The 12,467-nt window shown below is 38.0% G+C and overlaps 1 pseudogene across 1 annotated transcript; it reads left to right on the plus strand.

Annotated features, from left to right (window-relative positions):
• The first annotated feature begins 3,429 nt into the window (after nucleotides 1–3,429).
• LOC143534523 (2S seed storage protein-like) lies at nucleotides 3,430–5,352 on the plus strand (annotated as a pseudogene). Its single transcript, XR_013135564.1, has 3 exons — nucleotides 3,430–4,005; nucleotides 4,161–4,437; nucleotides 4,895–5,352. The product of XR_013135564.1 is annotated as a 2S seed storage protein-like (transcript).
• Nucleotides 5,353–12,467: the final 7,115 nt, after the last annotated feature.

Below are 12,467 nucleotides of genomic sequence, written 5' to 3' on the forward strand. Positions count from 1 at the left end.
TCTCTTGATTGTGATTACATTCTATTCCATGTATATTGTAGAGAATTCAGCATCTTGTGGTTGATCTCTTACAAATCATTGTTGATTCCATCGCTTGTCATCCTGGTAAACAACTTCTCAAATCACAATGAGATTTCCAACAGACTATCCTTGAACATGGTTAAACATGTTAAATTCTCTATTCAACATTTCCTTTCGGTTGTTTCTCATTTCCAGATTTATTTAAAATTTCTCAACTAAGGATTACCAAAGTCCTTTGGCAGTTATGTGTTCTCTCAAAGTTTGAGCTATATCAGGAGACAGACACACACTCAATACACCATAAACCTTTTCATCCTTAAATGGAAATTTCTTATCATCATCCACATAACCTTCAGGAGGGGTATCAACAGGTCCCTCGCGTGCCATAGTTGTAGGCTTGTGAGATCAATTCTCAATGGATCTGTGTAGAGCACAATCATTCTTGTATAGTTCTTGAACCTCTATTTGAAATCATCAAAGTTACTTTCAAAAGACATTAGCTTAGGAGGTTTTGTTATGGTTCCAGCCTCATTCTCCAACATTAGACAACTTTTCAACATCTCAGGATCATTTTCCATCTTGTTAATCAATTCAGAAAACCAAACAGTCTTGATGGAACTAGAATATGATGAAAGTACCCAAGTTCAAACAAATCGAGTTTGAAACGAATCGAATCGAGTGGTGAAACAAATCGAGTTTCGATTTAAATCGAAACGAGTTTTGAATTTAGATCGAATCGATTTTTATATTTAAACAGAATCGAGTTTTGTATTTAAATCGAATAAAGTTTTGTATTTAAATCGAATCAATTTTTGTATTTAAAACGTTCAAGTGTTGAAATTCGATTTGATTAAAATACAATTCAACTCAATTAAAATGAAATTGGATTCGACTAAAATAATATTCGATTCGGTTGGAATTTGCAGATTTCAATTCGATTACTTTTCCATAATGTACAATTTTCACTTTTTGCACGGATCTTCATGCAAGTATACTTTTTACCACTTTGGGAAATTTCAAACACCAAACCAAAACCCGACGAACAATACTTAACACCTAAACACAATTCTTTTTCATCGATTTCAAGGTTGTGAACACACTTTGTAAGCCCGAAACCCACTTTAAACACTTTAAATACTTAGATCTAGAATATATCAAGGGTTTGGCAAGTTGTCCATTTATCTCAAGATTTACGAATTGAAGGCGTTTGGATCTCTGTTCCTAAAGTTTCCGGTTCTTGCTCTAGGAGGGTCTTTTCCATTTTGAAAGCTTGCCTTCATGTGCCATTAAGGCATGGAGAACATGAAGTTGCATTGCTAGCTTCTAAGCAAACCTTTTTGTTTTCACATTTAAAATCTTTGGTTCTTGTAACCATCATATCTAAACACGCCTTTTTTAGACAGTCGTGAGGTTCATGTGGCCCATTGCATAAGAAACAACCATTATATTAGGACTGGTTATAGTTGTATCCTGGTGGTCTTGTTGTGCCACATGCATTATTCGGCTCAGGTCCTTCATCAAATGTCGATATGATTATCTTATATGCCAGGCTTGTAGATTTGTTTTTCAACTTTGATACCCAACCCACTTTTATGAATAATATAGACCATTGTACGAATAATATATAAATGGCACTTTAAACCAACACACTCCACACACTGACAATTTGGTTGGTATTTTGGTAAGGTAAATTTAATTGAAATATTATTAATAATCTATTTAAAAATAAAAGTTAGTTATTACACTTATTAAATACTTAATTGATGTTTCTAATGGATTTAACTAAATTATCGAACCTAAAAGAATAAAGCTTTATAAGAGAACCCACAGTGTGCATCACATCCCGATTTCCAAGGTCCGGGAGGATGTGGTGCACGCAAACAAGGAGGAAAGCAGATGGTTGCGTTATGAGCCAAAGTCTGGCTGAGTGCATTTGTTTCCCAACCTGTGGAGTGGACCAGAATTATAAGTAAGCATATCAGGCCCGGTTTTTGGGCTGTGCAATCCGTGCAGTGGCACGAGGCCCAAAAGTTCAAAGGGGCCAAAGGTTTTTCTCCGGCATGCCGCCGATGATTTATTGTACCGGTGACTCGGTGAGCTTGTGATATGCAGAGAAGAAGAAGGAAATAAGGAAGACAAGGATGATGGTTGAAAAGAATTGTGTATGTATTTAATATATTAGGCTCGATTCCCAAGAGTAAAAGTAAACGCTTTAATTATTTATTAGGTTATATTATTTATTTATTATTAACGTTTATATTTGTATATAATATATTTATTGTTTATGACAGTGATTTTGATTTGATTCAAAAGTTATTATATACATTTTATATTTACTTCGGGTCATATTATTTTTCATAATTGTGTGACACATATCTTTTATTATTTTATGAATGGAATCTTTCTTTTTTTTTCTCAAATATGCATTGGTTAACAAGAGGAAAGACACAAATCAGGTGTTAAAACTCGATAAAATATATTGAATATTAATAAACATAACTATACAACAAGAGAAGAAAGAGTCTAAATTGTTATATGTAGCAATTATTGGTAACCTAACCTTGCGTATATCAATTATTGATGTAAAATATTTCGACCCTCCAGCTTAAAACTTATGGTTCCCAAAACATTAGTAGAGCCTCAAAATCCGCTTAAGTAAGTTCGATCATTTTAACACGCTACTTTTGACCTGCTTATGTTATGACAATTGTATTCGTATTATGATTTTTTAAAATATAATTGATGAGTTTATATTATAAGGAGGCCCAAATTTTATCTCTTATGGGGCCTAAATTTTTTTTATCATTTTCGTGGACGGGCCTGAAGCATATGATATCTTAAAAAAAATCTAAAGATAAAACTCAATAACTTTATAAAAGAATTTTTATTTTCCTTCTCAGAATGGCAATTCAGAAAGTACAAAACAACAAGAAATCAACACAATAGGAATGAGCTTATAAAAGTTGATTTTGGTTACTAAATAACTATAACAACCTCATACAAAAATTAATTGAAAACAAAACACTGTAAAATATACGTGAAACTGGTGACATCATCTAAAGAGATATAGACTATAGCTTGCAGTTGTTACAACTAAATCTCATTTTTTTATTGCGACCAAAGCTCACTACTAGAAAATCGAGTATTATTGACTACTCTCACTAAAAAAATAATACATGATGGCTACTCTTCGATATTTTTGATGGATCAACGACAAATAGCTTAATCTATGGGACATTGGGACCACAAACACTAGTTAGCTATTCTTTGAAGATTACTGTTTAGTCATGGTGACCAATTTTTTAACAGAGTAATTTCAACAATCCTCGACAAAATTTCAAAAAAAAAATTGTCGTATAGTCTTTCTAGGAACTTGATTCAAAATTCAAATTTTGTTTTCTTAAACTCTTGCTACTTGGCTGTGTCATAACATAGGATTCCAATCCACGTGGAGCCAGTTCACCATATATCTACAACAAGAGTGTTGACACCATATAGATACTCCCAAATATCACTCCACTTGCCATAGTTTTCATGTGGCAACTCGTACGTGTTGCTCAACAATCATCATATCATGCCACGGATTACATCACCTCTCCACGTATATACCTCCATGCAAACCCTAAATCCACTATATATACCCACCACCACCACCATACCCTAATTCACACCACCACCACAACAACAATGGCAAAGATAATAGCTCTCGCACTCGCCTTCACCGCCCTCGTAGCATTCGCTACAGCCCACACTACCATCGTCACCACCACCATCGAAGAGAATCCAGTGTTCCAAAAGGAGAAGCCATGCAGGCAACCCTTAGAGGGAAAACGGTTCGACCAGTGTCGTATGTTCCTCCAGCAACCCCAGTTCTCTTTCCAAGAACAGTTCCCTCAGATGGGAGAGCCCCAGGAGTTCTTGGAGGAGTGTTGCAAAGAGATTAAACGTTTCGACGAGCCTTGCCAATGCAAGGCCGTGAAGCAGGTAGTTAAACTCTTAAGTGTCTGTAATAAAAGGTGTAAATATATAACCTTTTATTGATAATAATTGTATTATATACTTAACATATATTTACATATATAATACTATATCTACATTTAACTATTAACATTTGTTTAATTACATTGTGCTTAACACAGGCCTTCCGGGAAGCCCAGAAGGAGATGCAAGAACAACAAGGACAGCTGTTCGACCCGTTCTTCGGTCATCAGCAGACCCAACAGTTGAGGGAGAAGGCTCAGGCTCTCCCTAACCTATGCAACCTCAAATCCAGACAATGCAGCATTGGCAAAATCACCACCTCTGTCACCCAAGAAGACAACGCCCAATTCGGCCTTCGCCGCCCCGTGCGGCCCTTTGGCTCCAACAACAATGCAGCCAAACCGATATCCAACGACCAGTCCAAACATGCCAAAGGTATACTATTCATATTCTTGATATTTTATAAACTGGGCTCGTGGGCTCGATACTAAAACCAGAATTAAATACTATATACTCCCTCCGTTCCTCTACAAGTGTCATGGTTTGAAAAACTCAAAATTTAAGAAAGTTTGAATGATTGCACTTTTTTCTTAATAAATGACTATAATGCCCTTGCCATATATAAAAAGATAAATTTAAGAAACTTTGAATGATTGCATTTTAAGGGTAAATTTGTAAATTAATTAATAAAGTTTGAAAGTAGACATTTGTAATGAGACAAACTAAAATGGAAATGTGGACAGACGGAGGGAGTATTCCAATATCATCATGTAACAACGTACATATATATACATATATATATATACAGTATTCCAATATCATCATGTAACAACGTACATATATATACATATATATATATATACAGTTTGATAAATTAAAATAATTTGAACAGGTACGTCTCACAACAAGTCAGCTCCCCTAGAACACTTCTGATGAGCATCAACCAGAAGCAAGGACAACAGCAAGAACTTCAAGAATGCTGCAACGAGCTCCAGTACATCAAGAAGGAGTGTCAGTGCCCGGCCATTATGGAGGTGGCTCAGAGAGTGATGACTCAGCCGCAGCATAAAGCTGGATTTTTCGGTGGTGATAAGAAGGATATGGTGAGGCAGGTGGTTCAGAGTCTGCCGAATGAGTGCAACTTGGAAGTCCAGCAATGCAGCATCCCCTTCGCATAGGGAAGTTGTATGATTGAATGAGCAATAATAAATTAGATCTCCAGCTAGTAAGTTCATATAGGTTTATGGCTTTGAGATCCTAATGATGAGAATAATAATAAAAGTTGTCTCATGTGTAATCATGGCTCTGATCATCTTGCTATTTTAATATGATGACTTGGAAGTGAAAATGTGATTCAGTGTGATGAAGATCTTGTTGGTATATGAGCAGAATAAGTGAAGAACACAAAGGAATTAACAGCCAATAATTCACTTTTGATTAATAATATTCAGAAGGTCGTACAAAACAAGGAGCTAACCAGCTCTTTAAATAGGAAATAAACATATGAAAAAGTAAATGAGACAAACGGTTAATCCCTAAGGACTCGGTATTTATCAGATATGCCAACGGCATTTATTCAAACTTCAAAATTCTGAAAAATAGGAACTGAATATAGCCAAGTGATAGTTAGGATCATATTTTGACCCCCCCCCCCCCCTTGATTTGAACTCCATAGCTCCTAGGAGAGATGTCGAAGATAAACGATCTTTTCTCTTGATAAGGCTTTGGTTAGTATGTATGCAAGTTGTTCTTCAGTTCTGCAGTGATCAAGAGAAACTTATTGTTCAGCAACCATTTCATGTATGAAGTGGTGTTTTAGTTCAATATGCTTGGAACGGTTTTGAAGAAGAACTGGATTCTTACTAAGATTGATAGCATACATATTGTCACACCAGATGATAGTAGCAGAGTTTTGAGGCAGATATTCCAGGACTCTCCTTAACCAAATAGCTTGACATGTTGAGGCAGTAGCTGAGATATAATCAGCCTCAATGCTAGATAAAGCATTTTTTCTTTGAACTGCAACTTACCATTCCACTGCTAAGAGAGAACACATTTGCTGAAACACTCTTGTGATCATCTGCACAGCTGGCCAGTCACTATCAGTTTATCCAATGAGATTGATACCTACCAAAGTGTTTAGTGCTTGCAATGTACCTTAGTATTTGTTTGGCTGGCACCAAGATGCAACTTAGATGGAGTTTGCATAAACCTAGACACAATACCAACAGAATATGCTAAATCAGGTCTGGTTTGTGTTAGGTAAATCAGGCCACCAACTAAACTTCTATACAAGGTTTCATTAGCCTTATTAACCATGTCATCAACCATTAATTTTTCACTTGCATTCATAGGAGTGTCTTCATACTTGCATTCTTGCATCTCAAATTTGTTGAGTAAACTAGTAGCATATTTCTCTTGAGATATAAACACTCCCCACTGTGTTTGTTTTACTTCCAGCCCCAAGAAATATCTTAAGAGACCTAAATAAGTCAATTCAAATACTTCCTTCATGCAATACTTGAAATCTGCAATAGGTTTTGAACGGCTTGTACATATGATATCATCAACATAGAGACATACATACATTACTTCATCCTTACCATTGTTTTCGAGATACAATGTAGGTTCATTGTGGCTCCTCTTATACCCGTTCTTCACAAAGTAATCATCTATTTTGGAATACCAGGTCCTTGGGGCCTACTTCAGTCCATACAATGCTTTTGTGAGTTTATACCTTTATCTTCCTTTCTTGCCACCACAAAGCCTTCAGGCTATTGAACATATATTTCCTCAGTTAGCTCCCCATTAAGGAATGCTGATTTGACATCTAGTTGGTGTATGAACCAACCTAGTTGAGCTGCAACTGAGGAAACAACACGAATTGTTTCAAATCTAGCCACAGCAGCAAAAGTTTCCTGATAGTCTATCCCATGCTTCTGTGAGTACCCTTTAGCTACAAGCCTTGCCTTGTACCTTAATACTTCACCATTTGGCCCACCTTAGTTTTGTATAACCATTTCAGCCCAACTAAATTCTTGCCCAGAGGAAAGATTCACAAGATCCCATGTATTGTTCTTCTCAATTGCATTAAGTTCGCCAATCATGGCAGATTGCCATTCCTTCTTGGATGCAGCATCCTTGTAGTTTGATGGATCTAAGATGGTTAGTGCAAATTGGCAACTGATAAGGTCATCATATTCTGGATCATCCACCTTTTTGTCATGGACATACACCTCACCAAGAGGTTTCAATTTTGGTGGGGGTGAAGGAGAATGTGTGTTAGAACTTTGGGTTGAGCTTGAGGTAGTGGAGGATTGAGTGAAGTGTGGTGAAGGCATGGTTTGAGCTGTGGTTGAAGGAGTGGTAGATTGAGGTGAATTTAGAGAAGGTGAGGGTGAATGATTGATTTGATTTAAGATTGTTTGTGAGGGATTTTGTGAAGATAAAGGTGAGTTATAGAAGTTTTCCGTTTGATTTGAAATGGCTTGTGTCAGTTTGTGAATTGGTATTGTCTGCAGTGTTTTCAATAAGAAAAGGATCAATGTAGTCGAATGTTTGGTTTCCGGAGGTGGTATTAAATTGTCATTTGGATTGCTCATGAAACACAACATCTATGCTGATGAAGAATGTTTTTGTGTTGGGATTATATAGTCTGTTGGCCGGAACTAGATCTTTGATATTGAATTGATATGATAATAACATGAATAAAAAGATATTATGAACACTTTGATTCAAACTGAACTTTGATTGAATGATATAAACGTTCTGATTGTTTCCCAATAAAAATTTATAGATTATATGAACCAATCATAATTGACACTTGTACATGGAAGTAACAAACTTCCATATTGACACATCTAGACCCTAGACTTTACAGACTTGTTTAAGTATAACTTAAACATACGTTTAACTAATTACACTACGACCCTCGTACTTCTTGATGACGAGTGATTAATACTACATAGTCTATAACCATGGGATTGAGATGAATACCCAATGAATATGCACTTCTCAACCTACTATCCAATTTTTTCCTGTTTTGAACTGGTATTAGTTTATAAGCACAACACCCAACACCCTTAGGTGTCGTACAGATGGGTTGGCATTATGCCATGCACCCATAGTGTTTGAGTTGTAAGAGCTTTGGTTGGTGCAATATTGATTAGGTATACATCGGTGGCAACTCCTTCAGCCCAGAAGTAGTTTGACATCCCTTTTTGTTTAAGCATACTTCTAGTGAGGCCCATTATAGTTCTATTTTTACGTTCCACCACTCCATTGTGTTGAGAAGTGTATGGTGGAGTGAGTTCTCTCTTGATGCCATATTCATCACAAAAGGCATCAAATTCATTATAATAGGACTCTCCCCCGTATTCGGATCTAACAACACAAATACTAGTTTGCTTGGATCAACCTCTACACTAGCTAGCAAAAATCACTAGTGAGGACCGAGATCTCCGATTTTGCTTGGTTAGGTTTATTTCCATGAGGGATGAAAGAAATAAAAAAAAAGGAGAGTTTGAATATAAGATAAGGTTAAAAGATTTGACAAAAGGTTGCATTGCATGAGATGCACACACTATATATAGTTTTTGTTCTCATGCATCTTTTATTAATTATTCACGGCCCTTTGGGCTATACAAAACATGGTCTTGGGCCCAAACATACAAATAAACACAAACCGATTAGCTAACATATATAAACGAAAAAGTGAAATCAAATACAAAAGACTAATCACAAAATGGGCCTAACAATCTCCCTCTAGTCTTTAGTATTTGCTCCGTTAGCTTCAGTCTTCAGTCAGTTTCGAACTCGAGATCGAATATATCGTCATCATTTTGAAAGGGCTGCTTCTCAACAAGGGGTCGAACGAACTTCTTGAATGTCCTGACGATCCCGACGAACATCTTCAGCCGTGCACAAGGGTGACTCAAGAAGTCTTGGTAAGTCAGCCTTGCCGAACCCCGCTAGCTCATGCTCATCAAAGAAACGAAGATCATGTGTTCTCTTTCAGTGAATAATAACCTCTCCTTGTTCGTTGTCAAACATCCAAGCTATGAAGTCATAAAGAAAGTCTTCATCAAAGGGCATGCCATGAAAAGTTGGTTCTCCATGTTCATCTAGCAACTTATACCTCCATCCCTAGCCGGCCTCTTGGTGATGGGGTTGACTTCTTTTGACTTGAATGATCTAACCGGATTTAGAGAAAATTTTGGGTAGTCGTTCATCCATTCATGGCTTAAGAATCGCTTAAACTAGCCTTCAACTGTGTTCTCGTCTTCGCCTTGACCGACCGTCTTTCTGAAATAGTTCATGTCAAGGATAGACAAGGTGTGCATATCTTTGTAAGTAAGATATGTTAGGTCGCCATTGGCACGACGAACAGCCCAACTTTTGTTGTCTTTATGCCATTTCTCATAGATGATTGGAGCGGGGTCATGGTACGGCCTCGATCTCCATCTCATGCTCGCCATTCTGCTAACACTGTAATGCTTGATGCACTTTCTTGACTTTCTTTTAGCAGGCTTGGCAGCAGGAGTAATAGCTGGCTGTTGAACTGCTGATTCTTCAAACAAACTTTCCGGAGTGTCTGGATTAGATAAGTAGTTGATTACATCGTCGCTATCATTATTTCCTTCCGCGACTTCTTGAAAGAAGTGAGCTAATTCTGCAAAAGAATAAACATTAAAAGCAGAGGCTATTTCAGCCTCTTCTGCAGCATCGGTCTCACGGGTTTTTCGAGCCTCACTTGGCGGATCTTCTTCATCCAACTTATTTTCACCGGTGGCATCACCATTGCAACTAGCATAACCACTTCCATCACCATCACCATCACGAGCTTCATCAAAGCTATCATACTCATGTTCATCGTCATCATCATATTCATCATCTTCATCCTCATTCTCATCATCATCACCATAACCATCTTCATCATCATCTTCACCATCACCATTTCCATCATCACCTCCTTGAGCTACAGGTTGTTGTGGAACAATGGGAACCATATCACTTACTTGTTCTCATGTAGTAGGTACAACAAGTGGGGAACTTGTAGAACTGACCTGCCCAGTTGTTGTGGCAGTAGTAACTACAAGTTCAGTACTCACTATGGTTCCAACAACCTTCAATGGCTCATCTTAACTGGTTTTCGTACTAGAAGCACCTTCACCCGCATCTTTCCTGGTTTCACCACTATACAGGAAACCATGCAGCTTTCCTTGAGCTCTTACCATCTCGGCATCATCGACTAGTTTTGCAAGAGTTGTTCTTCTTTCATCACTCTGCTCAGTCCTTGGCTCATTTACATGCAGGAAGCCACGGAAAGTGTCCATCAAATGAGTTCTTAAGTTATTCACATCTTCGCCAGTCAAGCGCGTTACCTCCATAACTTCTAGATAACGGTTGACCAAGGACTCATTTACCCGATTCTGATTGTTGTTATAATCGTGTTGATCTTCAACTTCTGCTTCAAGCTGCTCAGTCATGTTCCACAACCTCACACTTTCACCCATCAATCTGTCCACGTCCCTAGAAGAACTGGACCCACTTTCTAACAAACCGACTCTTGAGCTCAGACGCTTAAAGTCTATCCACACTTGGTTAAGTGTAGAGTCTAACTCCCTTCTAAAGTTATTTGCAAAGTTGGAGGAGGGAAGATCAGACTCTAATCCGGAGATCTTTGACTAAAGCATCTCAATGTCAACGTGCTTCTTTGCATTTTTCAGAGAGTTTTGGTTAATAAACTCTTGTTGATTGTTGATTCTTTGCTGCAAAGTCTGGATCCATTCCCGTTGACCCACAATCAAAGCATGATCCAAGTCTCTTGGCTCTTGTAGTTCAGCCATTCTTAAAGCCAGCGCGTCACGTTGTCTTGTTACTTCTTCATTGATTACTTGTTGATCATTAACGAACTTGATCAACAAGAGCTCACGTTTAGCTCTATTCTCATTTGCTTCTTCCAGTGCTCTAATCCTATCGAGGATAGGATCTCGATACACTGGAGACTTCTTCACTTTCCACTCGAGAGAGGAGTGGCTGCTATGATAGGGTTTTTAGTGTTGAGGGTGGTTCGGTTGATATGGTTGATTGTGGTGTGGTTGGGATAAGCATGGTTAAGATTTGGGTAGGAAATGATGTTGTTATGGCTAGGGGTAGGCTAATTGGATCGCTTTTGGTTACTAAGGTTGATGTGGTGGTTTTTGATGGGATGTATGGTGTGAATGTGGAGGTCCAAAAGATTGTTCCTCTAATTGGTGAAGTAATTTGATATGTGGGAGAGGTAACAGGTATTGAGGTCCAAGGTGGTGATATAGTTTGGGATATTGGTTCGGTCTCGGCATGGGTAATCAAGGGCAAGTTTTCTAAAATTGAGGGTAGTGGTTCGTCTAGTCTGCTAAGTGAGGTTTCGGGTGGTGTGATAGGTTCGTCTCTAAGTGTTGGGGTTTTTGATTTGGGCTTGGTTTTGATTTTGGTTTTGAGTATGATTCTGGGTTTGATCTTAGGTTGGGTTTTGGATGGAGGTTTTGATTTGGTTTTGGTCTGGGTTTTTGATGAGGTTGTGGTTTGGGCTTTGGTGAACCTAATTTGTTTGGCTTGAAGTCTTTCTATGGTTTTGGACAAGGAGGTGGGTGATCTTATGAGAGGGTCGGCTATGGTGGTGGTTTGTGTTGTGGTCAAAGGTTTGGAAGCTAAGGATTCACTAATCATAGTTGCAGTCGAAGAAAAACGTACATTTAGGGTAGTCACTTTGGGAGACGTAGGCTTCTTGGAGTCCTTTGTCCTCTTTAATCTTTTCAATGGACGCTCTGGCTCCTCTTCCTCTGTGTCAGTAGGAGAAGCAGGCTTCTTTGATGACTCACCAACCTTTCCTTTCCTTTTATCATGTTTCCCTTTTGACCGATGTTCACCCTCCACATCCGTTTTGGGTTCAACCTTAGCAGTCTCAGACACATCCTGTTAACTGCTATCTCATCACTATCAGTTTCACTCTCAGGGAACTGACCAATCTTGACTCCAGGCTCATCACCTTTATACTTGTATAAACTTCTCCCAATAGGCTCAATGATAGCCTTTAAAGCAGATTGACGAACCATCTTCACATGATGAGGCTCGGATGGTTCAACAGCATATCCTTCATCATCTACTTTGTTCATGTATACTGTTTAGGGTGTGTTAGGGAGCAGGTAATCCAAAATCAACTGTACAAATCTTGGATACATCATTTGTCGATTAATGGCAAGTACATTAAGTTTCATATACTTGAAGAACAACCTTGAGTAGTTGTACTTCTTGTTGTGTGTCAAACACAACATTACTCCTACCCAGTCAGCATTCAACTTATCAAAACTCTATTTCTATGAAGATAAACAGTTAGCAACAACGTGAAGAGAAGCTTCCAGTATATGGGAAGATGCTTCTTCTCACAAGTGCTCCACTTGATATCATAGCCAATCTCTTCAAGA

This window comes from Bidens hawaiensis, unplaced genomic scaffold, assembly GCF_021521415.1.
Source record: "Bidens hawaiensis isolate Kalapana, Puna unplaced genomic scaffold, B.hawaiensis_p1.1 tig00010169_1, whole genome shotgun sequence".
NCBI lineage: Eukaryota > Viridiplantae > Streptophyta > Magnoliopsida > Asterales > Asteraceae > Bidens > Bidens hawaiensis.